Source organism: Tachyglossus aculeatus, chromosome 15 (assembly GCF_015852505.1).
Source record: "Tachyglossus aculeatus isolate mTacAcu1 chromosome 15, mTacAcu1.pri, whole genome shotgun sequence".
In the NCBI taxonomy this organism is placed as follows: Eukaryota; Metazoa; Chordata; class Mammalia; order Monotremata; family Tachyglossidae; genus Tachyglossus; species Tachyglossus aculeatus.
In genome coordinates, this window is record NC_052080.1 from 18,233,581 (window position 1) to 18,260,851 (window position 27,271).

A 27,271-nucleotide genomic window follows, 5' to 3' on the forward strand; every position below is an offset into this window, starting at 1 on the left:
GTGTGTACGTAAGTGCCATGGGGGTGAATAAAGGGAGGAAATCAGGGAGACTACTATTATTGTTATTATTAAGGTATTTGTTAAGTGCTTACTATGTGCCAAGCACTGGAGATGCAGAAGGGAGTGGAAGTAAAGGAAATGAGGGCTAAGTCATTGATGGGCTTTGGGGGAGATGTGCCTTAAGTAAGGCTTTGAAGATGGGGAGAGTAATCCTTTGTCAGATATCAGGAGGGAGGGTGTCCCAGGACAGAGGCAAGACATGGCCGAGAGCTCTGTGGTAAAATAGATGAGAATGAGGTACAGTGAGTAGTTTGGCATTAGAGGAGGTCAGATCCAATCAGATTCCAAGACTGGTGGGCCCTCCCGCCCCCAGTCAATTAATCAATCAACCAATGATATTTGTTGAGCACTCATGGGTGACAGGGCCCTCATCTCTATGCCTCAGTGCTGGTAGGTGAAAGCAGGTAGTGAGAACCTGATATAGTGTGGTGCTTCTGGAATGAGACACTCCAGAAAAGCTCTCCAGTTTAAGCTAGGAATGCCTTGCAACAGGAAGATGCTCTTTCCCTTGCTTCAAGCACTTAACTATGTGCCAAGCACCGAGGTAGATACACTGTAATCAGGTTGGATCCTGTCCCACATGAGGCTTGCATTCGGAATAGGAGGGAGAACAGGTATTTCATCCTTATTTTACCAATGAGGAAACTGAAGCAAAGAGAAGTGAAATGACTTTGACCAAAGTCACACAGTAGGCAAGTTGCAGAGCTGGGACTAGAACCCAGATCCCATGCCAGGCTTCTGTTGTGGCCAATGTGGGCTGGATTTTCACCCCGGCATTTTGTGAAGTCCAGCTCCAGACCCGCCTCCTGGGGGTTGGTATTTAAGCCAAGAGAGGTTGGCCGGGGAAAGAAACTAAATGAGAACAGTTGAACAGATGGCCCTCCCCAGGTAAGTGTGGGAGTTAGTTAAAGAGGCCCAGAGGGGGAAGGGGAGAAGACAAGGGGACAAGAGGCCCCCTCTACAGCCAACTGGCGGTGACTTTTTGAAGAGGGGGAGGTTAGCATAGAGCCCCTTAACAGCTTCTTGTTGGGCTGATAAAACTGAGCTGCTGGAAGTGGCTAATGAGTGTTAATTGACAGTGTGAGCAAACAGCTGGCCTCTCCAGCCCGCTCTGCCCCCCTCTCCACCCTCTCCCAGCTGCTGCTCACACTTACTTACTTTCCTATATCTGCCTTGGGTCAGGAGGTTTCAGGGTGAGAGAAAAGTGTTTAGCAAGTCTTCTTCTATCAAGGTGTCATTGAAGGCTAACTTGGCATGCTAGTAGGGTGGCAACCCAGAAAACTGCCCAATTCAAGTAGGGAATGAGGGGGAGATTCCAAACCAAGATGGGGAGAGGCTTGTTTGACAGATCTCTCTTGCTTCCAAGGGAGTCACTCAGAAGCCAGGAGGATCAGCTTGGAGATGGTCAGAATGAAGCAATGGTATGTATTATGTTTACTTGGTGCAGAGCACTGTATTAGATGTTTGGCAGAAGCACAATAAAGTAGACAAATTGTCTAATAGAATCTCCTGGACAGTGGTCCTTGGAGAGCAACCAATTTACCTATTTGGGGTAATGAGGGAGAAGGAAACTATAGAAGAGAATGAGATTACTTGTTGGAGGATGCAATGCAGGTATCTAAGCTAGAGAAATAATAATAATAATGATGATAATTAAGTGCCTCTTTTAGACCAGGCACTGTACTAAATGCTGGGGTAGATAGACCTTAACCACATCCCAAATGGGCTCACATTCAAAGTAGGAGTAGGATTGATTTCCCTATTTTACAGATGAACCAACTGAGGCACAGAGAAGTGACTTGCCCAAGGTCCTGCAGCAGACAAGTGGTGTACTAGGATTAGAACCCAGGTCCTCTGCTTCCCAGCCTGTGCTCCTTCCACTAAACTATCCTGCTTCTCTGCTTCTACGTAGGACACGGGGAGATTGACAATCCAATGCTTCAGAAAAAGAGAATTAAAATCCCAGGCATTAGTGAGCTAGTAGGAAAGAAGGCAGCCCGTCTCTGGTTTCAGATTAAATCAATAACATTTACTGAGTTCCTTCTGAGTGCAAAGCACATACTATGTGCTTGGGAGAGTGCAATAATTAAAGAGGCCTGATTACTGCCCACAACAAGCTTACAGTCTAGGGGGGAGAGATCGGTTTACCCAGTCTTCCGTGTCTGTGACCCTAAAATGCTTGGGGCAATACGGCAGAGTCGTGAAAATCTCAGAGAGGAGACATGGGTCGACTATCAAACAATAGTATTTATTGAGCACTTACTGTGTGCAGAGCACTGTACTGAGCTCCTGGGAGAATACAATGCAATAGAGTTGTTAGAAATGATCCCTGCTCTCCAGGAACTTAGTCTACTGTATGCAGAGCACTGTACTAAGTAGGTGGGAGACCATAAGAGTTAGAATTAAAAGAACAAACTCCTTCTGTCCTCCCTCCCTGCTCCATGAGATGCTACAAACATCTCAGCTCAGAGCCAAGCTGCTGAGGTGGGGAGAAGAGCCGGCTCATTGATGGAGGGGGAATTTGGGGCAAGGAGAAGTTAACAGATTCACATCAAGTGCCAGCGTGGTAACCTGAGCCCTGCCTTTCAAGTAGATCCTTGTTCTCTTTCGCCCTTTGTCAGGTTTCCCAGATAAAGAACCGGGACCCGGAAGCTCCCTGGCCCTGCTTGGAGGGATTTTCCAACCGGGTTTCTGTCCAGAATTTTACTTTCTGTTGTCCTTGACCCCCCAGCTCTGTTCTCCGGCTGCTCTCTAGAAAGATGCCCTGGTCCCCAAGGGACCCAGCAGCAGCCAACTCCTTGTCCCATCTTGGGGGAGCTCAGAGCAGCTGAAAGAATAATTGGGGTATTTATGTGCCCGGGGCACCGTACTATGCGCTGAGGTGGATTCAAGCAAATTGTGATGGACACAATCCCTGACCCACATGGGCTTCACAGTCCTAATATCCCTGTTTTACAGGTGCCGTGACTGAGGCCCAGTGAAGTGTACTGTACTAAGTGCACTGTACTAAGTGCTTAGTACTGTGCTCTGCACACAGTAAGCCCTCAATAAATATGATTGTATGAATGAGCGAATGAATTAGAATCCAGGTCTTTCCGACTCCCAGATCTGGGTTCTATTGAGAAGCAGCGTGGCCAGGTGGAAATAGTTAAAACTTCCCAGTGGCCAGCGGACCTAAGTTGAGCAGCTTCCCTGGGTGTTTCAGGGAGGTGTTTTTTTTTGCTTTTCTTGCCCTCTAAGGTGTTGTTTTTTTGTTTTCTTTTCCCCCTTCACCTCCTGCAGGATAGCAGGCCCTTAGAACTCAGCAATGTTTAGTTCCTCTGTTTTTCCCTTCATGAGGCCCGCCTTCGGAGTTCTGCCTAAAGTGGAACGCAGACAGAAAGGCCCCAGGCAGCCCCCTGATCCAGAATCAGCAGCTGGCAGGTTTGGAGTGCTTTTTTTTTTTTTAACTTTATGGCTTCCATGTGTGACTAAGATGCAAACACCCAGACATCCCCTTGGGTCAGGAAAAACCCTCCCCCAGTCAGCCCGGGCAAGATTATTAATCACAGATGCTTGCCAACTACTCCAGAATCACTCCTCTACTTCCCTCCCCTCACCCCAACTTTAGGGAGTAGGGAGGGCTGAAAATGGAGATAATTCAGTCTTGTTATCACTTTCTGGAGAAGCAGCATGGCCCAGTGGAAAGAGTACGGGCCTGGGTTCCAATCTCGGTTCAGCCAGTTGCCTGCAGTGTGACCTTGGGCAAGTCGCTTCACTTCTTTGTGCCTCTTCCCCTGTGGGTAAAATGGGGACTAAAGCTGTGAGCCCCATGTGGGACATGGACTGCATCCAATCTGTTTGGCCTGCAACTATCCCAGTGTTTAGTCTTAAATGGCAAAAACCCAAGAGCCACCTTAAGCACCCATGTATAAGTATGGATCCGAAAGCTGGACAGTAAAAAAAACAGGATGGAAAGAACATCGATTCTTTCGAAATGTGGTGTTGAAGAATGTTTTTGAGAATACCATAGACTGCCAGAAAAACAAACAAATGGATTTTAGAGCAAATCAAACCAAAGTAGTCTTTGGAAGGCCAAATGACTCGACTTAATTTAGTATATTTTGGACACATAATCAGGATCTCCCAGGCTGAGCCCCGCTCTTGTAGGTGCTGGCTCAATCAATCGTATGTATTGAGCGCCTTATTGCGTGCAGAGCAGTGTACTAAGCTCTTGGGAGAGTATAATAGAACAGAGTTGCCCTGCCTGCAGTGAGTTGAAGTCTGTGGGCACCAACATCCTAGTTGGGTAGCAGGTTTTACTGACACCCAACTGCAGCTGAATGCCAATGTGGAATTAGTCTAGGGGTGGGGTACGCCTTGGTGAGGTGGAGAGAGGGAGGAGAAAGCAAGGTGTCCTACAGGCTCGGTGAGATGAAATTAACCTTGGCAGCGTCTTAAGAGTTGAATATCTTTTGACTCCAAGTTCTTCCATCTGTCATTAGGGAAACCAAAGACAAGAGGAGAGAGGACAAGTGAAAAATCAGCTCCCCCTTGGCAACCCTATTTTTCCTGCAGGAATTGGGCATTGCTTTTTGTTGCTGTTGTTGTTAAGCACTCATTATGTGTCAAACACTGTTCTAAACCTTGAGATTAATCAGTTGAGATACAGTTCCTGTCCCACGTGGATCTCAGTCTAAATAGGAGGGAGAACAGGTATTGAATTCCCACTTGACTGATGAGGAAGGTAAAGTGACTAGCCCAAGGTCACACAGCAGGGAAGTGGCAGAGTAGGGATTAGAACTCGGTTCCTCGAACTCCCGGGCCCGTGCTCTATCCACTAGTCCTCATTATTATTTATCTCTGCGCCTGTTCTGGCCCTCAAAGTCTCTCCAGTCTACCTCCCTGCCTGGCTCCCAGAGAGACGTGTCCGTTCCTGATTATTCCGGGGCTGACGGTACAGTGGGTCGGAGGGCTTCAAATGCAAAGACAGAGGGATAGGTTAAGAACCCCTCTTGGACCTTTCTGGCTGATTTTCTTCACAGTTAAGACTGTGAGCCCCACGTGGGACAACCTGATTACTTTGTATCTACTCCAGCGCTTACAACAGTGCTTGGCACATAGTAAGCGCTTAACAAATACCATCATTATTATTATTAATTCCTAAGACTTTCAGCACTTAGTATAGTGCTTTACACACAGTGAGCCCGCAATAAATACGATGAAATGAACTTCATTTAGGGATCTCGGAACATTCTGGACCAGCCCCAGGAGGGTAAGGGGAGGAAGAGAGAAACTCTTGTCTGTTGTAAGGGGGAAACTGAGGCAACATGGACAGTTGCTCACAAAGAACAAGAAAGATCTGGATATGTTGGAGAAAGGACACTTGGTAGAGGCCTCTGCCCGGCTGGATTGTAAGCTCTTCGAGGGTAGGGCCCCTTGTCAATCAAGTCAAAAGGAAGCAGCGTGGCCTATTGTGAAGAGCACGGGCCTGGGAGTCAGAAGACCTGGGTTCTAATCCTGTCTCTCCCCTGGCCGGCTGCGTGACCTAGGGTAAGTCACTTAACTTCTTTGTGCCTCAGTTCACTCATCTGCAAAATGGGGATTCGAGATACCTGTTCTCCCTCCTACTTAGACCATGGGACCTGATTATGTTGTATCTACCCCAGAACTTAGTACAATGTTTGGCACATACTAAGCACTTAACAAATGCCACTCGAGCATATTTATTGGACGCCTATTGTTGCAGAGCACTATACTAAGTGTTTGGGAGAGTACAACAGAGTTGGTAGACACATTCCCTGTGAAGCACTTACTATGTGCCAAGCACTGTTCTAACCACTGGGGTAGATAACAAGGTAATCAGGTTGGACACATTCCCTGTCCCACATGGAGCTCGCAGTCTGAATTTCCATTTTGCAGATGAGGTCACTGAGGCCAGAGAAGTGAAGTGACTTGCCCAAGGTCACACAGCAGACACATGGCAGAGCTAGGATTAGAATATACAGCCTTTTCTACTTTTTTGATTGGCACATAGTAAGCGCTTAATGAATACCATCATCATCATTATTATTATTATTTCCACTTAGAGCATACTGCTCTATTGTGCTTAGTTCAAAGCTTTCCACTGAATAATTGATTGATTTTAGGGAAGATCATGTGAGAGAGGGACTGTCTGATGTGATTATATTCTATCTACCCCGGGGCTTAGCACAGTGCTTGACATATAGCAAACTCTTAACAAATTCTGTCATGATGATAGTGTACTTTCCTGAGAGCAGATTCTTTGTCTCTAAATTCTACTGCACTTGCCCAAGTGCTTAGTGCAGGGCTCTGCACAGTATACATGTTTAGGGCAAGGCTCGGCCCAGGGTACATGTGGAGAAGCAGTGTGGTCTAGTGGATAGAGCCTGGGAGTCAGAGGGGCTTGAATTCTAATCCCGGCTCTGCCAGTTGCCTGTGTATGACCTTGGGCAGGTCACATAACTTCTCTGTGCCTCAGTTACCTCATCTGTAAAATGGGGATTAAGACTGTGAGCCCCATGTGGGACAGGGGCTGGGTCCAACCCAGTTACCTTGTATATACCCCAGCACTTAGTATAGTGACTGGAACATAGTAAGCGCTTAACAAATACCACAACTACTATTACCATTATTATTATGTCTAGGGCAGGGCTCTGCACAGAGTACATAATAGTAGTAATTATGGTGTTTAAGCACTTACTATGTGCCAAGCACTGTTCTAAGCACTGAGGTAGACATAAGGTAATCAGGTAGGACACATTCCCTGACCCACATGGGGCTAATAGTCTCAATCCCCATTTTACAGATGAGGTAACTGAGGCCCAGAGAAGTTAAGTGACTTGCCCAAGATCACACAGCAGAAAAGTGGCAGAGCAGGGATTAGAACCCATGACCTCAGACTCCCAAGCCCAGGCTCTTGCCACTAGGACATGAGGGTGGTGCCAGGCCATGAGGATTCTATCCAATTGATTGAGGATTGAAACTGTAATTAAATCCCGCCCTCCTCACCTGGAGGAATGATACAGGTTGTGGGAGCTGGGAGGGCGAAGGCCCCTCTCTTTCAGCAGAGGTTTCAACACGGGGGCTGAGCGGGCACCTTGAAGTTCTCCTGAGCAATTGGCCGAGCCGTCGCGTCACATCAGGCTCGACGGGATCCAGTGTGACGGTCCCCCGCCTCTGCCCGGCCCCATCCCAGACTCCGTGAGCCCCCCAAGGGCAGTGTGATGGGGGCCCTGGATGTGGGCAGTGGGTGGGAAGGTCGGCTCCAGGAGCTGAGCTGAGTGCAGTCGTTCAGTGAAGGGAAAAACGGAAGAGAAGATGGTGGCCAGTTAGAGAAGAAGCGTCTGGCTTGCCTCATCCAGCCAGGCAGGCTGGACATCTGGGGGCTTGACCAGAGGCTCTGAACCTTTGTCAATCATCGGTATTTATTGAACGCTTATGGTGGGCAGTGTGCTGGACTAAGCACTTGGGAGGGTACAATACGACCAAGCGGGAAGACGTGTCCCCTGCCCAACTTCTTGCCCACATCCTGCCTCTGGCCTGGAATGCTTTCCCTCCTCAGATCCGACAGACAATGATTCTCCCCATCTTCAAAGCCTTACTGAAGGCCCGTCTCCTCCAAGAGGCCTTCCCTGATTAAGTCCCCCTTTCCTCTTCTCCAACTGCCTTCAGCCTCGCCCTGACTTGCTCCCTTTCTTCATCCCCACTCCCAGCCCCACAACACTTATGTCCATATATATTTATATTAATGTCTGCCTCCCCCATCTAAACTGTAAGCTCATTGTGGATAGAGAAGGTGTCCATTATTATATGGTACTCTCCCAAGTTATTTGTACAGTGCTCTGCACATAGGAAGTGCAAAATAAATGCGACTGACTGACTGACACAAGGAGCTTCTTAGCCTGAATCTTGGGGATTTCCTAATGATGCCTTCTGGTTGAGAATTCACCAAGGTTATCTTGCCCTCCGTCAGCTCTACTTCACGCTCAAACTAACAGTGCCCGTTGTTGCGCAGGGACCGTCTCTATATGTTGCCGACTTGTACTTCACAAGCACATAGTACAGTGCTCTGCACACAGTAAGCACTCAATAAATACTATTGAATGAATTAATTTGCATCTGACTCCCCCATTAGTTTGATGACAAGGTGCTCGTGAGAAACAGAGTGGCCTAGTGGAAAGATCAGGGGCCTAGGACTCAGAGGTCCTGGGTTCTAATCCCGGCTCTGCCACTTGTCTGTGGTGTGACCTGAGCAAGTTGCTTAACTTCTCTGTGCCTCAGTTACCTCATCTGTAAAAATGGGGACAAAGACTGTAAGCCCCACATGGGACAGGGACTGTGCCTGACTCGATTATCTTGTATCTACCCCAGCGCTTAGTACAGTGCCCGTCACAGAGTACGCAGTTAAATACTGTAATTATTATTATTGTCTGTTACAGTGCTCTTACTGGATGCTCCCTTGAGGCTAGTACAGTGCTTTGCCCCACAGTGGGTCCTCATGAATACAAATGAATGATCGAACAGGGGACTGAAAAAGACCCACCACCATCTTTCCAGCTGGATCTAAAAAGGGTCCACCGTCCCATCCACAGTGGCAATGAGCTGTGCAGGGACACTCTGCCTTCCACCCCCCCACCCTCCTGATTCAGGGACCTCAAAGCTCTGCAACCAGTGAAGAACCCTGAAGGATCATTTACCTTCCCTCCCTTCCCTTCACCATTTTTTCTTTTTAAATGGTATCCGTTTAGAGCTTACTAAGTGTCAGGCACTGTACTAAGCGCTGGGGTAGGTCCAAGGTAATCAGGTAGGACACAATCAATCCCCGTCACATGTGGGGCTCCCAAGCTTAATCTCCATTTTACAGATGTGGAAATTGAGGCACAGAGAAGTGATTTACCCCAGGTCACCCAGCAGACGAGTGGCAGAGGCGGAATTAGAACCCAGGTCCTTCTGACTCGCAAGTCCGTTCTTGATCTACTAGGCCACATTCTCTCCATATTCTCTCTCAACCTTTCCCCAGCCCCACCTAAGTCACGCACACAGCGAGTCTAGCCTGTTTGGTTTCCAGGAGGGAAGAAATATCAGCCGTTCCAGAGTCCAGAAGCCTTCTGTGCCACGAGTTCTTCCTTTAGTCTAACCTTTCTCCCTCCAGGGACTTGCTATCATCATGACTTCCTGTTGGGTAAGCCTAAGTCCCCTCTTGGTGGTCCGGGGATTTCTCAGCGGACTAACCCTTCCTTGCTGCCCCGTGCCTCCTCCGACCTAGCCTTCTTTGCTTTTTAAATCTTACATTTTTTAGCATTTACTATGTGCCCGGCACTGCACTAAGCGCTGGGGTAGATACAAGCTAATCAGCTTGAACAGTCTGTGGCAATGAGGTAACTGGGGCCCAGAGAAGTGAAGCAACTTGCCTGAGGTCATACAGCAGACAAGTGGTGGAGCAGGATTAGAATCCAGGCCTGGGCTCTATCTATTGCTAGGCCACGGTGCTTCCTTCCTTCATTCAATCGTATTTATTGAGCGCTTACTGTGTGTAGAGCACTGTACTAAGCGCTTGGGAAGTACAAGTTGGCAACATATAGAGACGGTCCCTACCCAACAGTGGGCTCACTTCCTTCTCTTCTCCCAGCAGTAAGGTGGGCTTTAATAATAATAATGGCATTTGTGAAGCACTTACTATGTGCAAAGCACTGTTCTAAGTGCTGGACAGGGTTGGCAGGGTCCCCACCCCAGAGGCAGAGAGAGAGATCATTTTTGTCTCCCAAGCCCACCGGATCTTCACAACCCGTTGTTGGGTAGAGACCATCTCTATGTTGCCTATTTGTTGCCCAAGCGCTTAGTAAGGTGCTCTGCATACAGTAAGTGCTCAATAAATACGATTGAATGAATGAACCCTCTTATCCAGAGTCCGGAGAGGCTTGTGGGGTTTGTCCTCTGGCTCGGTTATCTGCCAAGGGCAGATAACACTGTTTACCCTTTGATTCATTCTGGAAAACAGCAAGATGCCTACCCCGTGGGATATCCCAGCTGCCTCTAGCTCCATCCTGAACTCTAGACCGCAAGCTCCTTTCGGGTAGGGAATGGGTCTATTGACTATTGTACTGGACTCAGCCAAGCGCTTAGTACGGTGCTCTGCACACAGTAAGTGCTCAATAAATGCAATTGAATGAATGAATGAATGACCCTGATTGTGCAGCCTCTGGAGAGAGCCTGGCTGGATCCCACGGGAGCTTGGAGGGAGGATGGAAGGGGGGAGGATGGGATGTGGGGAAAGAGAAAGTGGGAATTTGATCTCTGGAGAAGATGGAGAAACAGTGTGGCTTAGTGGAAAGAGCCCGGGCTTGGGAGCCAGAGGTAGTGGGTTCTAATCCTGCCTCTATCACTTGTCAGCAGGGAGACTTTGGGCCAGTCACTTAACTTCTCTGTTCCTCAGTTCCCTCATTTGTCAAATGGGGAGTAAGACTGTGAGCCCTGTGTGGGACAACCTGATTACCTTGTATCTACCCCAGTGCTTAGAACAGTGCTCGGCACATAGTAAGCGCTTAACAAATGCCATTATTATTATTATTATTATCTCTGCTGATCTGCCTGGGAGTTGGGTGGCAGAGTTCAGCTCGCCCGGATCCTCGCAGCTGCCTTGTATGTTGCCCCTTTTTTCCACCTCCTTTTGTGGGACTTAATGGAAAAAGCTCGGGACTGGGAGTCAGAGGACAAGAGTTCTAATCCTGACTCTGCCACTTGTTTGCTGTGGGACTTTGGGCACTTCACTTCTCTGGGCCTCAGTTACCTCATCTATAAAATGGGGCTTAAGATTGTGAGCCCTGTGTGGGACAGAACTATGTCCACCCAGATTACCTTGTACCCACCTCAGAGTTTAGAACAGTGCTGGCACATAGTAAGCACTTAAATACCAATATTATTATTATTGTTATTATTAATAACAATTTGATTTGTTTCTCCTTTGTTTCATCTTTGGCTCTTTGCCCAGAAAGTCAGCATCAGCACGTGAGTCTCGACATGCCCAAGTGGAATGAATGGAAACCCAACAATCTGTAATAATAATTGTGGAATTTAAGTGGCATTTATTGAACACTTACTTTGTACAGAGCACTGAACTAAGTGCTCATGAGAGAGCAATAGCGCAAATAATAATAGTACTAATAATTGTGGTTTTTGTTAAGTACTTACTCTGTGTCAGGCACTGTACTAAGCGCTGGGGTGGAGACAAGCAAGTTGGGTTGGACACAGTCCCTGCCCCATGTGAGGTTCACGGTCTCGATCCCCATTTTACAGAGGAGGTAACAGGCCCAGAGAAGTAAAGTGACTTGCCCAAGGTCACACAGCAGACAAGTGGTAGATCTGGGATTAGAACCCATGACCTTCTGGCCACCAGGCCCGTGTTCTATCCACTACACAATCCTGGTTCTAATGCCAACTGAATGAAGACCCCCTATACTGGGGGCAGAGAACTGTACTAAGTACCTGGGAGAGCGCAACAAAAAAGTAGCTTTACTCTGCCCTCAAGTAACTAGAACACAAACCCTTTGAGATCAAGAATCATGTTCATGCATTCAATAGCATTTATTGAGTGTGTACTGTATGCAAAGCACTATATGAAGCACATGGGAGAGTACAGTATAGCAATAAACAGACATGTTTCTTGCTCACATGAGCGACAGGGCCTGTGTCCAACCCAGTACTTAGAACAGTGCCTGGCACATAGTAAGCACTTAACAAAAACCACAATTACTATTATTGTTACTTGCACTATTGTACTCTCATTCATTCATTCAATTGTATTTATTAAGCTCTTACTGTGTGCAGAGCACTGTACTAAGCACAGCCCTTAGTTCTGTGCTCTGCACTCAGTAAGTGTTTGATAAATACCATTGATTACAATCTAATCTAGCTGCAATCTAGCTCCTTGTGGGCATGGAGCCCATCAACCAACCTTGTCATATTGTACCCCCCACCCCAGTGCTCTGCATACAATAAGTGCTCAATAAATACCACTGATTTATTGACTATGCACTTGGAAAAGTACAATAAAGTAGACCCAATCCCTGCCCTCAAAAAGTTTATATGAATGCATTTACACCGTCCCACCCGGCTTAGCTCTGCGGGTTGTTTTGCTGGGTGCAGACCCTCAGGATTTGGGGGAAAGATCCTGGCCCCCTCCCACCCCTCAGATCCCCCTGTTTTAATTGAAATAAGTCAATCAGTCAGTCATATTTCTGGAACCTTTACTGTGGCCAGCGCAGTATACTAAGCGCTCGAGAGAGCACAGTTAACGGAATCAGCAGTCCCGTTCCCGCGGAGACAGACACTGACATAAAGGAATCTGGGTCTTGGGGGGGGCCGGCTGCTGCTATTGCAGGGTGCAGACCCTCAGGATTTCCTCAGGGCTGTGCCTTGGGGGGCAGGAGTCCTGGCCCATCCCCTGCCCAAATTCCTCCTCCCACCCCTCAAATTCCCCTTGCCCACACCCAAATCACCCCTCCTGACCCCCAAATCCTCCCCTCGCACCCCCCAAGTCTCCCTCCCACTCCCCAAATCCTCCCTCCCACTCCCCAAATCTCTCTCCCACCTCTCAAATCCTCCTCTCACCCCCACAAAACCCTCTCCCACCCCCAAACCCTTCCCTCCCACCCCCAAATCCCCCTCCCACTCCCAAATCCTCTCCTCCTACCCCCCAAATCCTCCTCTCCCCCAAATCCTCCTCCCACCCCACAATCCTCTCCTCCCCCCCAAATCCTCTCCTCCCACTCCCAAATCCTCTCCTCCCACTCCCAAATCCTCTCCTCCCACCCCCCAAATCCTCTCCTCCCACCCCCCAAATCCTCTCCTCCCACTCCCAAATCCTCTCCTCCCACTCCCAAATTCTCTCCTCCCACCCCCAATCCTCCTCTCCCCCAAATCCTCCTCTCCCCCAAATCCTCTCCTCCCACTCCCCAAATCCTCTCTCCCACCCCCCAAATCCTCCCCTCCCGCTCCCCAAATCCTCCTCCCCCACCTCCCAAGTCCCCCTCCCACCTCCCCAATCCTTCCCCCATCCCCCAAATCCCTCTCCCACCCCCCAAATAATTCTCCTCTCCCCCAAATCCCCTCTCCCCCTCCCCAGATCCTCCCCTCCCACCTCCCAAGTCCCCCAATCCCGCTCTCGCACAATCCCCCCCCTCGTCCCCAAGGGCAGGGGGTCTGGAGGGGGTGGGGGGCCCTGGGGGGCGGGGGTCCTGGGGGGGGGGGTCTGGGCCTCGGCAGGCCATTGGCTGCTTGGGGCGGTGACGTCATCGGGGGCGGGGCGGGGAGGGGATGGGAGGGGCGGGCGGACGGGCCCCCGGCAGAACAGCCGCCCCAACCGCGGGCCGGCCGCCGGGGACTCCGGGGCCCCAGGTAGGGCGGGGGGCCGCGGGGGGCCGCGGGGGCCGCGGGGTCAGGGGGCCAGGGGGCCGGTCCGAGCCGCTGGCCGCCCCCCAAAATGGCACCGGGGACCAAGGGGGGACTTGGAGGGGGACCCCACCCCTTCCCACCTCCGGCCGCTGCGGCGCTTGCTCCGTGCCAAGCACTGCTCTAAGCGCCGGGGGAGATGCCGGGTTGCCCCCAGTGGGGCTCCCGCCCTTAAGGGAACAGCGCTTGGCACACAGTCAGCGCTTAACACATGCCATCGTTCTGCTTCTTAATGCGGCGGGAGGAGGGGGGGGGGCTCCCCTTCCTCGGGGCTCGGCTCTCCATTAACGTCCCCCTCCCCGCCTTGTGGGCCGGTGGGCTGGGAGCAAATGGGGTGGGGGGGGTTAATGAGTTCATCTTCCGCAGCCGGACCCCGGGGGCGCGGGTTGGTTTCCCCCTGGGGTCTCTGGGGTTGGTGGGGAGGAGGGATCTCTGGAGCGTGGACATCTCTCTGGGTCTCTGGAGGGGGAGGGATCTCTAGAGGAAGGACATCTCCCTGGGTGTCTGGAAGGGGAGGAATCTCTGGAGCATGGACAGCTCTGTGTGTCTCTGCGGGGGGAGGGATCTCTGGAGCATGGACATCTCTCTGTGTCTCTGGAGGGGGAGGAATCTCTGGAGCATGGACAGCTCTCTGTGTCCCTGGAGGGGGAGGGATCTCTGGAGCATGGACATCTCTCTGTGTCTCTGGAGGGGGAGGGATCTCTGGAGGAAGGACATCTTCCTGGGTCTCTGGATGGGGAGGAATCTCTGGAGCATGGACATCTCTCTGTGTCTCTGGAGGGGGAGGGATCTCTGGAGCATGGCCCTCTCTGTGTGTCTCTGGAGGGGGAGGGATCTCTGGAGGAAGGACATCTTCCTGGGTCTCTGGGGGGAAGGATCTCTGGAGCATGGATCATCATCTCTCTGTGTCTCCGGAGGGGAAGGGATCTCTGGAGGATGGACATCTTCCTGGGTCTCTGGAGGGAGAGGGATCTCTAGAGCATGGCCACCTCTGTGTCCCTGGAGGGGAAGGGATCTCTGGAGCATGGCCACCTCTCTGTGTTTCTGGGGGGGAGGGATCTCTGGAGCATGGACATCTCTCTGTATCTCTGGAGGGGGAGGGATCTCTGGAGGAAGGACATCTCCCTGGGTCTCTGGGGGGAAGGATCTCTGGAGCATGGACCATCATCTCTCTGTGTCTCCGGAGAGGAAGGGATCTCTAGAGGATGGACACTTCCTGGGTCTCTGGAGGGAGAGGGATCTCTAGAGCATGGCCACCTCTGTGTCTCTGGAGGGGAAGGGATCTCTGGAGCATGGACATCTCTCTGTGTCTCTGGGGAGGGAAGGGATCTCTGGAGCATGGACATCTCTCTGTGTCTCTGGGGCGGGGAGGGATCTCTGGAGCATGGACATCTCTCTGTGTCTCTGGGGAGGGGAGGGATCTCAGGAGCATGGACATCTCTCTGTGTCTCTGGAGGGGGAGGGATCTCTGGAGCATGGACATCTCTCTGTGTCTCTGGAGGGGGAGGGATCTCAGGAGCACGGACAGCTCTGTGTCTCTTGGGCAAGGCCACCTCTCTCAGCATCTTGGAGAATCTCCCGCCTCGATGTCTCTCGAGCCTGGAGATCGCCCCTCGGGGTCTCTGAGGAGTAGGGGCTCAGTCGGTTTGTGTGTGTGGATGCCTGGGGGTTAGGTATCTCTGGGGTACGGCGATCTCGCTCAGTGTCTCTGGGTGTCGGGGGTCTCTGAGTGGCGATCTTCCTCTGAGCATCTCTGGAGTGTGGAGATCTCTTTCAGCGTCTCTGGTTTCAGGGATCTCAGAGTGGCAATCTCTCTGTTGGCATCTCTGGATTGAGGAGATCTCTTTCAGGGTCTCTGGTCGTAGGGATCTCAGAGTGACAATCTCCCTGTTCATGGGGATCTCAGAGTGGCAATCTCTCTGTTGGCATCTGTGGATTGAGGAGATCTCTTTCAGGGTCTCTGGTCGTAGGGATCTCAGAGTGGCAATCTCTCTGTTGGCATCTCTGGATTGAGGAGCTCTTTTTCAGGGTCTCTGTGGGGATCTCAGCATGGAGATCTCTGAAAGTTTGAGAGATCTCCCTTTTAGCATCCCTGGAGTGTGGGGATCTCTCTCAGCATCTCTGGTTGTAGGGATCTCAGAGAGGCAATCTCCCCCTTAGCGTCTCTGGTGTGCGCAGATCTCTTTCAGCGCCTCTAATTGTAGAGATCTCCGAGTGAGATCTCTCTCAGGGTCTCTGGACGAAGGGATCTCAGAGTGGCCATCTCCCTCTTTGCGTCTCTGGAGTGTGGAGATCTCTCTCAGGGTCTCTAGAGTGTGGAGATCTCTCAGCGTCTCTGGTGGGGTAGGGGATCTCTGGGTGTGTGTGGTGTGTATGTGTGTACTGGGGGTGGAGAAGCAGTCCTTGTTAACTGAAACCAGGGCCCTGGAGTTTGATGAGACCCAGCTGGCCTGAGGCTTTGAAAGTTTGCTTTTTTCCCGGTGAGAAAGGAGGGAAAACGCAACGGTTTTTTTCTTTTCCTTCCTCCCTAATCCCCCCTCCTCCGCCCCCTTTGCCCCCCCCCCCCCCCCACCGCCCAGGAAGCCCGACAGCCCCACGACCTCCGTGCCAGCCTTGCCCGCCGCCCGGGGGTTGAGGGACTGGCCCTGGACTTGGGAGGGGGGGTCCCGGGCCAGGGGCTGGGGGAGGTGGGGAGGTGGGGAGGCGACCTTCCCCAGGCCTGTCTGGGCCACAGCAGCGTCAGTCCAAGCAGACATTGGGGTGGGGGGCCCTGCAGCTCCAGACAGAAACTTAGTGGGGAGGGGGCAGGGGGGCTGCTGGGCTTCTAAGGGTCTGCCCCCGACTGGAGTCTGAACAAAGAGGCAGAGGGGGGCTGGCTACAAAGGAACTGCTCCTCCTTACGTCCAAAGACCGGCCAAATTGGCCATTCAGCCATCCTGGGGCCCAACCCCTCTCTCCCTAGGGGCTCCTTTAAGGAAACCCTCCCAAGTTTCAAGTGAAGCCCTGTCCCTCCCCCTTCACCTCCCCTCCTAATTTTTCTCTCCCCTGCCCCACCCCCTCCAGCCTTTCCTGTTGGACTTGTGTGAGCCGACCTCTGTGGGTTTTCAGACAAGTCGAAGAGAGTTTTTGGTTTACCCACCACCGTGGCCTGTGAGCTGGCCCGGTGACTCGAGGGATACTTTTCAGATTACATTTTGTGGTTGAGCTTTTCTTCCCTCTCTCTCCCTCTCTTTCCCTCCCCTCTGTCTCCCTCTCTTCCCCTCCCCTCCCTCTCTCTTTAAAAGAACAACAAAACAAAAACCACTCTCTGAACTTGAACTTTGTGTCCCCTGCCTCAGGGACTCTTTGGAGAAGCAGTCCACAAACCCTACAGGCTGCTGATTGCACAAGCCCTGGAGGGGGGCGAGCCATCCTGCTGACAATCCTGCATCTCCCCTAACCTAGCCACGGGTTTCAGAGAGATTTAGGTCTCTGGGCTGGTTCCCCCACTGCAACCCAGGCCTGGAAAAGCCCTGCTCAAAAAAGGGAGGCTGGAATTGTTTTTTTAGGAAGTGGAAACAGTTGGAAGGTTCTCCTTTCCCAGCCTTTAGTCCTGCCTCTGAAATGGGATGACCCTGCTCTGTCTTGACTTCTAATGATATTTATTGGGTGCCCCTGGAGGCCAATATGCTGTACTTAACTCTTGGGAATGTCAAAACAGATGTGATGTGTTCCCTGCTCGTGAGGAAATAGCCCTCTAATGGGAGAGACAGACATAAAAATGTTTACAAATAGAGTAATCCAAGTAAATAATAAGTGTGGTATTTGCTAATTGTTCCATTGAATAACATATATACAAAACTACTCAGGGTGGACATGAGTGCTAGAGATAGCTGGGCGGGGTGGGGGTGTGTGGTTTAATCCGTGGAGGCTTGTTAAAGGTGAGATTTTTAGGAGGGATTTGAATGTGGGAAAGGCTGGGCATTTAGGGAGGAAAGGCTTCTAAGTCTAAGCAAGGATAGTTTGAGGAATGTCCTGCATTGAAGGTGGGATGGGCTGGGGCCTGCTGGATTTAGGGAGGGAGTTCCAGGCTGGGGGGACAGGGTGGGAGAGGTGAGAGCGAGGTACAAGTAGGTGAAACTTGAGGGTCTGGCTTTGGGGTCTTCTTGGACCTGCCAAGTCTCAGTCAGTCAATCGTATTTATTGACCACTTACTGTGTGCAGAGCACTGTCCTAAGTACTTGGAAGTCTACAATGTAACAGTGAATAGACACATTCCCTGCCCACAGTGAGCTTATAGTTTAAAGAGAGAGACAGACAGTACTATAAATAATTAATTACTGATAAGTACATAGGTGCTGTGAGGCTGGGAGGGGGGATGAATAAAGGGAGCAAGTCAGGGTGATGCAGAAGGGAGTAGGAGAAGAGGAAAGCAGGGCTAGTCGGGGAAGACTTCTTGGAGGAGATGTGACTTCAGTAAGGCTTTGAAGGTAGGGGAGAGTAATTGGATATGAGAGAGGGAGTGCCTCCTGTGGGCTTTCACTTAGAACAGTGCTTAACAAGTGCTATTATTATTATTATTTTTCCTGCCCTAGTGCTTGGTAGCTGACATAATGAGTGCCCCATGCCTTCCCTGGTCCCACAGTCTTCTTCCTTTACACTTCCTCCCCAGTCTCCCATGGATGCCTGGGTGCCCGCTGGAAGTTCTCTGGCTCTGAGTCGAAGCAAAGGGTAAGGTATCAGGCCTGTGCCTTAGACACTTGTAAAATGGGCCTGACCTCTCCTCACCAAAGCAGGGTGTGGCCTGTGGGATTCTGGCTCTGACAGGCTTGTGGTGAGGGGAATGTCGAGGGCCTGAATTGGCTGCGGATTGCACAAGCCCTGGCAGGGACTGGGAGTTAGAGGACCTGGGTTCTAATCCTAGTTCCACCCCTTGTCTGCTGCGTGACTTTGGACAAGAAACTTAACTTTTCCCTGTCCCAGTTTCCTCATCTTTAAAATGGGGATTAAGACTGTAAACCCTATGTGGGACAGGAATTGGATCCAACTTGATTATCTTGTATCTACTCCCAGCACTTCGGACAGTGCCTAACGGTAAAAAAAAAAAAAAACCAAAGAGCACTGTAGCCCTGGAGAGTGACTATTGACCTTTGACCTTCGGGGGCCCATTTGATCTCCTGATCTCCCTCCTAGAAGCATTTCCTCTGCTTTGGAGGATAGGATTAGCCTTCCTTAGCTGGGAGGGGCCTTAGCCTGCCCTGCAGAATCCACTCTAGGCATGGATTATGGACTCTGGTTTGTGCCTGGGAATTTGGTGAGATTGGTGGGTGGGAGCTGGGGAGAGAGAGAAATAGCCATACTTGTTGAGGTTCCCCAATCCTGGCACAAGATTATGTCCCAGCAGTAATCACTGTGGTATTTGCTAAACTCATACTATATGCCTAGCACTGTCCTAAGCGCCAAGGACAGTAAATTTCTTGTGGTCATCTACCAACTCGAACGGCACTTTTCCCAAGTGCTCAGTACCATACTCTACACACAGTAAGCACTCGATCAGACACAGTCCCTGTCCCACATGGAGTTCACGGTTTAAGTAGGAGGGAAAATGAGCATTGAAGACGCAGTTTAAAGATGAGGAAACTAATGCCCACTTAAATGGCTTGCCCAAGGATACACAGCAGGCAGGCAGTGAAGCTGGGATTAGAACCCAGGTCCTCTGACTCCATCCATTAGACCACGCTGCCTCTCTTTCCCCTTAAGTGCCCATCCTGACCCCGTCTTGCACTCTCTAGACTGAGAACCTAAATTGAAATAATCACAAGCGTGCTAGGTTTGCAGTGAGTTGGATTTACTCCTGGAGGAGCTGTGGGCTCCCATCCAGCAGGCAAACCTTGGACTCTCCCCTGGCACTGCCAGCCCACTGTTCTGGGTTCAGTGCCAGTCCGATCGTCCCTTGCCCGTGGCCCAGATGATCTCACTCTCTCAGGGCCATTCACCTAACTTGGGGATTCCTCAACCCCTCTCTTCCCCACTAAAGCTGCTGGGAACACAGGTAGTGGTCTCTTCTGGATGCTGGATTTTTGTTCTGTGAGCCAGAGATGGGCTTGGGTCTCTTGAGAGTCAATTCCATATCCCCCCCGACCCACCCAGGGGCAAACGCTGGGCTGGCCCTTTTTCACAGGGGCATGATCTTGCTGATGGGTCCATTCCAACCTCATTGTACCCACTCCCGCTTGCTCCATCAACACAGACAGGGGTGAGTGGCCAGAACTCTCCAGCCTGCTGAACATCCACCTTCCTGACAGCCCAGCACCCCTCCGGAGGCCTGAAGAGAGGATTCTTCCCCCTGCCATCCTGGACTCTCTTCTGGTGCCCCTCTGGCACCTGAAGTGCTGAGGGTGCTGGGAGCCTCAGGCCTGGGTGATAAAGATGTTTGCCCAGCTGCTCCTGAAGGGCCGGTTGAAGGAGAGTTAAGAGCCCTGAGTCTCCCCGCTCTGGAGGGAACAGTACTGGCCATTTTGCCACTTGAGGAGACTGAATTCTGGAGGCTGGTTTTGGGGTGGCCTGAGGCAGGAAGACCTGCTCTGGGGTGCCCAGGACACTCCCAGAGGGCAGGGAGTGGGCACAACTGCTCTTGGTACCAGACTCCCAAATTTCTGTTAATAATAATAATAATTGTGGTAATTAAGTTATTATTATGTGCCAGGTACTCTGTACTAAGTGCTGGAGTAGATACAAGATAATCAGGTTGGACTCAGGGTTCACAGTTGAAGTAGGAGGGAGAACAGGTATTGACTGTGAGCCCACTGTTGGGTAAGGACCGTCTCTATATGTTGCCAACTTGTACTTCCCAAGCGCTTAGTACAGTGCTCTGCACACAGTAAGTGCTCAATAAATACAATTGAATGAATGATTGAATCCCCATTTCACAGATGAGGAAACTGGGGCCTAGAGAAGTGAAGTGACTTGCCCAGGGTCACACAGAAGGCAAGTGGCAGAGTCAGGATTCGATCCCAGGTGCTCTGACTCCTAGTCTCTGCTCTGTAATTTTTTCTTATGGTATTTGTTCGGCGCTCACTATGAGCCAGGCACTCTACTAAGCACTGGGGTAGATACCAGGTGATTGGGTTGGACAGTCTGTCCCACATGGGGCTCACAGTCTTAATCCCTATTTGTCAAAGGAGGTAACTGAGGCCCAGAAAAGTGCAGTGACTTTCCCAAGGACACACAGCAGGCAAGTGGCGGAGCTGGGATTAGAACCCAGGTCCTCTGACTCCCACGAGGCCATGCTAATTCACGAATGGAGAGGATCCATGGTGGAATCTGAGTGGGCACTGACCCAGGAACGGTAGGAGGGGTTCTCTGGAGTCCACACAGTGGCCTCCAGCCTAGGGGCTTCACAGCTGGCAGCTCCCGAGCCGTAGAGATACCAGCTGTCAGAACCAAGTTTAGGGTTTGCCCACCCACCTCTTCCCCTGGCCCCCAGCCTCTGGTGCTTGAGAGTATGTGTTCCCGCCAACACAACCCAAACCAAACTTGGCATGCCAGACTCCTTATGGGCAGGGAATGTGTCTGTTTACTGTGAGCCCGTTGTTGAGTTTGGATGGTCTCTATTTGTTGCCGAATTGTACTTTCCAAGCACTTAGTACAGTGCTCTGCACACAGTAAGTGCTCAGTGAATACGATTGAATGAATGAAGGCCCTACTGAGAGCTCACCGACTCCAGGAGGCCTTCCCAGACTGAGCCTCTTCCTTCCTCTCCCCCTCGGCCCCCTCTCCATCCCCCCATCTTACCTCCTTCACTTCCCCACAGCACCTGTATATATGTATATATGCTTGTACATATTTATTACTCTATTTATTTTACTTGTACATATCTATTCTATTTATTTTATTTTGTTAGTATGTTTGGTTTTGTTCTCTGTCTCCCCCTTTTAGATTGTGATCCCACTGTTGGGTAGGGACTGTCTCTATATGTTGCCAACTTGTACTTCCCAAGAGCTTAGTACAGTGCTCTGAAGCAGCGTGGCATAGTGGAAAGCTCCCGGGCTAGGGAGTCAGAAGGTCGTGGGTTCTAATTCCGGCTCTGCCACTTGTCTGCTGTGTGACCTAGGGCAAGTCACCTCACTTCTCTGGGCCTCAGTTACCTCGTCTGTAAAATGGGGATTGAGAATGTGAGCCCCACATGGGACAGGGACTGTGTCCAACCCAATTTGCTTGCATCAACCACAGCGCTTAATACAGTGCCTGGCACATAGTTAAGTGCGTAACAAACACCATCATTATTATTATTATTGTTACCCTGTAGGTACCCAAGCGCTTAGAACAGTGCTCGGCACATAGTAAGTGCTCAACAAATACCATCATTATTACAGTGCTTATGAAAGTGCCTGGCACATAGTAAGCGCTCAACAAATGCCATCATTTATTTTTTATGCACCAGGCGATCAATAATACGATTGAATGAACGACTTCAGGCCCAGGATTCACTGAACTGTGGTGGTCAGGGATATGCTGGGGTCTTGCGGGGGTTAGAGAGGGCTGGTCCCCGCCTCTCCCCTTCCCCCCTTTCCCCTTCTCCCCCTGCCCACGTCCCAGCAAGGTTCAGACAGTAGCAATGTGCCCTGCTGTCCTTCCCCGGGGAAAGCCCGACCGCGGGCTGTGGGTGTGGAGTCTCCAGGAAGGGCCTGTAAACAATGGAAGAGTTACCAACACTTCAGCCTGCTGATGCCTCTGTGGACAAGCTCTGTGGGCACAAGTCTTTTTTTTATTTGAGAAGCAACGTGGCTTGGTGGAAAGAGCCTGGGCTAGGGAGTCGGAGGTCATGGGTTCTAATGCCAGCTCTGCCACTTACTGGCTGTGTGACTTTGGGCAAGTCACTTAAGTTACCTGTACCTCAGTTACCTCATCTGTCAAATGGGAATTAAGACTGTGAGCCCACGTGGGACAACCTGATTACCTCCTATCTACCTCAGTGCTTAGAACAGTGCTTGGCACATAGTAAGCGCTTAACAAATACCATCATTTTAATTATTATAATATCCCTCCCTCCCTTGAACCGACCCCTCTGAACTACCAATGGTCCCTGGTCACATTAAGACTCTGAAGCCAACTATCTCCCAATGCTTTTTGGCTACTGTCCGCAGTCTGTCCTCCTCCCCTCTCTCGTTTCATTCATTGTCGGATTTATCAAGCACTTACTGTGTGCAGAGCACTGTACTAAGCGCTTGGGAGAGTACAATACAGCAATAAACAGACACCTTCCCTGCCCACAACGAGCGTACACCTCCACTCCATTGCTTCATGCCTTCTCCCTGGCTGGACACCCTTAATAATAACTGTGGGATTTGTTAAGCACTGACTTAGTGCTAAACACTGGCGTTGATACAAGATAATCAGAACAGACACAGTCCTTGCCCCACACGGGGCTTGCCCTCTAAAAGGGAAGGGGGAACAGGTATTGTGTCTGACCTAATTAACTCGTATCTACCCCAGCACTTAGGACAATGCTTGGCACATAGTAAGCGCTTAGCAAATGTCATTATTAATATTATTCTTATTAGATGGTCTTAAAGCAGATAAGTGGTAGAGCTGGGATTACTTATTCAGTTGTATTTATTGAGCATTTGGAAGTGTACAATACAAGTCCTTTGACTCTTAGGCCCTCGCTCTTTCCACTAGGCCACACTGTTTCTTCGACCTTCCCTTTCAACCTCTCCAAACCATCCAACCTCCCCTCCACCTCCCACTCAGCGTATCCCGCTGTATCGTACTCTCCCAAACGCTTAGTACAGTGCTCTGTATACGGTAAGTGCTCAGTAAATATGATTGACTGACTGTCCTTCACAGCCTTCCTAAAAAGTCACCTCCTCTAGGAGGCCTTCCCTGCCTAAATCCCTCCTCTTCCCCCACCCCGCACTCAGCACTTATCTGCCTCTTTGTTATTGATGTATTTATCTACTCTTAACCATTGTTACTCTAAATCCCTCAAAGGCAGAGATCTCTTTGTGTTCTGAGTAGCCACCCTCTGTCTGGGAGAGCGCCAGAAAATCTACTAGGCGCTCAGTAAATACTTGTAGGAAATGATGCATGGTCACAGGGGACCCCTGAGGCTGCCAGGCTCAGGCAGAAGCAGCAGCAGAAAGTCAGTCAATCGCATTTATTGAGCACTTATTGCGTGTAGGCCACTGTTCTAAGCGCTTGGGACATTACAAAAGAACAATATAGCAGACACGTTCCCTGCCCACAACGAGCTTACAGTCTAGAGGAGGAGACAGATATTAGTAGAAATAAATAAATGACAGTACTGCTGGGACAGGGCACCAACTGGGTTGAGGGGAGACAGAGCCCTGGCTTAGGAGTTAGCGGGAGGCCCCAATCCTGTTTTTAAAGAACTGCCTCCAGCTTTTCCCACCCCCGTCTCCCCGGACCCCTTTTCTCTCCACCCTTGCCACACCCTGGAACCCTTTTGAGCAGCTGGCCACTCCTAATTCCTAACCACGAGCAAGCCAGAGCAGAAAGGGGAAGGCCCAGGCCCAAGGAAGGCCAAGTGGAAGTGACTGAGTTCTCTCAGGGGAACTCAGGAGAGGATGCGGGTCTCATCCTCTCCTTTGGCCAGAGCTGACCTCTCTATCTCACCCCTCCTGGCATGGAGGGAGGGCAGAATGGGCACCCTGGTCTCTCCTGGGGGTCAGCGGTAGTTGGTTGCCAGATTAGCAAGTGTCCCATCTGTAGGAGCCCACCCAAGGATCATTTCACTCCAGCCAGAGGAGAGGAGGATATTAATGTTTGTCTCCCGCTCTAGACTATTAACTCGCATCGTGGGCTGGGAATGTCAATTTACTGACACCCCCAAGCGCTTTGTACAGTGCTCTGCACACAGTAAGTGCTCAATAAATACGATCGACTGCCTGTCTGGGCTGAAGGTATCTGAGCTGAGGGGGAAGGCCCAGGCCTGCCAACTTGGGGTGGGGGAGAGCGGGAGGGAGGGCCTCGTGTGTCCTCCGAAGGACAGATTTGGAGAGGTGCTGTGCTTAGCTTTCTGGCCGGCCCGCCTGGGTCCGTGACCTGCCTCAGGGTAGGAAGGGCTGGTGTTGGGAGCCCACCCGGCCCCTGTGACGCCGGAATGGACCAGTTGAGGGCAAGGCAGACCATTGGGATGGGATTACGCTACGGAAAATAGTATGAGGGTCAAGCCAGATGATCTGGAAGTGAGTTTAGACATGTCCCCCTTGGTCGGTAGTTTTGCTTCTCTCTCCCTCTGTTTTGCTGTCTCTGTCTCTCTCAATGTGGTATTTGTTTCATGTTCACTATGGGTCAAGCACTGTTCTAACCGTTGGGTTAGATATGAGGTAATCAGGGTGGACACAGTCCCTGTCTCTCATAGGGCTCGTGGGTTGTTAGAGGGAGGAGGATATTTAATCTCTGTCTTTGTGTGTGTGTGTGTGTCTCTCTCACTCTCTCTCTGTCTCTCCCTCTGTGTCTTTTTCTCTCAGTATAGTATTTGTGAAATGCTTACTGTGGGCTCTAACCATTGGGTTAAATATGAGATCAGGTGGACACAATCACTACATCACTTGGGGCTCACGGTATAAGTCAGAGGGAGGTGAATTTAGTCTCTGTCTCTCCGTCTGTTTCTGTCAATATGGTGTTTGTTAAATACTTACTATGTGTTAAGCATCGTTCTAACCATTGGGTTAGATATGTGATAATCAGGGTGGACACAGTCCTTAAATCACGTGGGGCTCACGGTATAAGTCAGAGGGAGGAAGATTTTTTTTTTTTACCGTATTTTACAGATGAGGTAACTCAAGGAAGCGAAGTGAATTGCCCAAGGTTACAGAACAGACAAGTGGCACAGCCGATGGGATTAGGACTCGGGTCCTTTGACTCCCAGGCTCAGGTTTGGTCCAACTATGCCACACAACTGCTTGTTGCAGGACACGGAGCTGGGAGGCATGACTCCGACCCTCTGCATCTCTCTGGGCTCTTGGGGTGGCAGCAGGCCACTCGGGGCCCTGCAAGAGGGGGAAATGTGGACGTGTGGACAACCCACCACCCCCTCCCACACACACACTTTAGGAGGGAAGGGGGCAAGAACCCCTCTGCCGTACCAGGGACAACTGGTGGTTTAGTGGTAGCCTTGGCAGAGCTTTGTGCCTCACTTCCCTCATCCATGAAATGGTGACTAAGACTGTTAGCCCCTTGTGGGGCTTCTGAGTCACCCTAATTTGCTTCCTTTATTCATCCCCTCCTCCCAACCTCACAACGCTTAAGTCCGTATCTGTAATTGTATTTATATTAATGTCTGTCTCCCCCCTCTAGACTGTAAGCTCCTTGAGGGCGGGGAATGAGTCTGTTTTATTGTTTTGTTATGCTCTCCCAAGTGCTTAGTATAGTGCTCTGCACACAGTAAGTGCTCAGATACAGTTGGCTGACTGACATGGACTGTGTCCAACCTGATTAGTGTGGATCTATTCCAGTGTTTTGAACAGTGCCAGCGTGGCTCAGTGGAAAGAGCATGGGCTTTGGAATCAGTGGTCATGGGTTCATATCCTGACTCCGCCAATTGTCAGCTGTGTGACTTTAGACAAGTCACTTCACTTCTCTGTGCCTCAGTACCTCATCTGTAAAATGGGGATTGACTGTGAGCCCTCCGTGGGATAACCTGATCACCTTGTAGCCTCCCCAGTGCTTAGAACAGTGCTTTGCACATAGTAAGTGCTTAACAAATGCCATTATTATTAAATACCATGTAAAAAAAAGTTGGGGGAGGGAAGGTCTGTCCCTGCAAATTAGTCTCATGGGCTGCCCTCTTCTCATGCAATCACTGGTATTTACTGAGCGCTTACTGTGTGCAGAGCACCGTACTAAGCGGTTGGGAGAGTACAGTAGAATAGTGTTGATAGACACCATACCTGGACACAGAAAGCTTCCAGTGACAAGATGGAACACGGTGGGAAGTTTGTTGTAGGCGGGGAACGTGTCTGCTTACGGTTGTATTCTACTCTCCCAAGCACTTAGTATAGTGCTCTGTACACAGTAAGTGCTCAATAGATGTTATTGAATGAATGAATGACCAGTTCACAGAGAGCCCAAATATTCCTAGCCCGGCTGCCAAAAATGATGTCAGTGTCCGCTTAGCATATTGTACTCTCCCAAGCGCTTGGTACAGTGTTCTGAAAACGGTGAGCACTCAATAATGGCTATTGCCTAACTGACTGCCCTCACTTCTGGGCAGTGAGGGAGGCAGTCTCTCAGCCCCAGCTGGGACTTCCCTTTAGCCACTCCCCCGGAACGGACTCTGGCTCCCCGGCTCACCATTCCCGCCTCGCAGGTTCCTGTTCCGGGCCAGGCCGCTGCCCACGGGATCCGGCTGGGCCCAGTGCCAGAGGGAGGCACGGAAAGACGGACGGAGGGCTCTTCCTAGAGGCCCCGGGGCCAGACACCTGCTCCCTCTCTAGTGCCAAGCCTGGTCCGCCCCTGGTCCCCCACAGAGCCACGCTCCAGTAGAAACTCACTCTGGTTTTGGGCAAGAGTGAGGGCTGGGAAGGGAAAGAGATGTTAAATTACCTGAGCCTCAAAATCCCCAGGGACCCAGACATTGTGCTGAGGTGTCCAGAGTGATGCATCCTCCCAGGCTCGGCCACTGGCCGACGACCGTCTTGTAGGTTGTCCCGTGAGCCAATGGGGCAGATGAGGATCTAGCCAGATGGTGCCCCCTTTTTTTGGAGAGGGTGGGAAGAGTTGGGAGTTGGAGGGGCATTGTGGAGTGAGGGAGAGT

General features: G+C 50.8%; 1 protein-coding gene across 2 annotated transcripts in view; it reads left to right on the forward strand.

Moving 5' to 3' along the window:
- The first annotated feature begins 1,462 nt into the window (after window positions 1-1,462).
- CDC42EP4 (CDC42 effector protein 4) overlaps window positions 1,463-27,271 on the forward strand; it is a 34,877-nt gene continuing 9,068 nt past the window's right edge. The window contains exon 1 of one of the 2 annotated variants that reach the window (XM_038757406.1): window positions 1,463-1,481. The gene's annotated coding sequence lies outside the window, so the exon portion shown is untranslated. Of the gene's footprint in view, window positions 1,482-13,392; window positions 13,456-27,271 lie in introns of those variants that run through there. The other variant, XM_038757405.1, reaches the window with a different exon arrangement.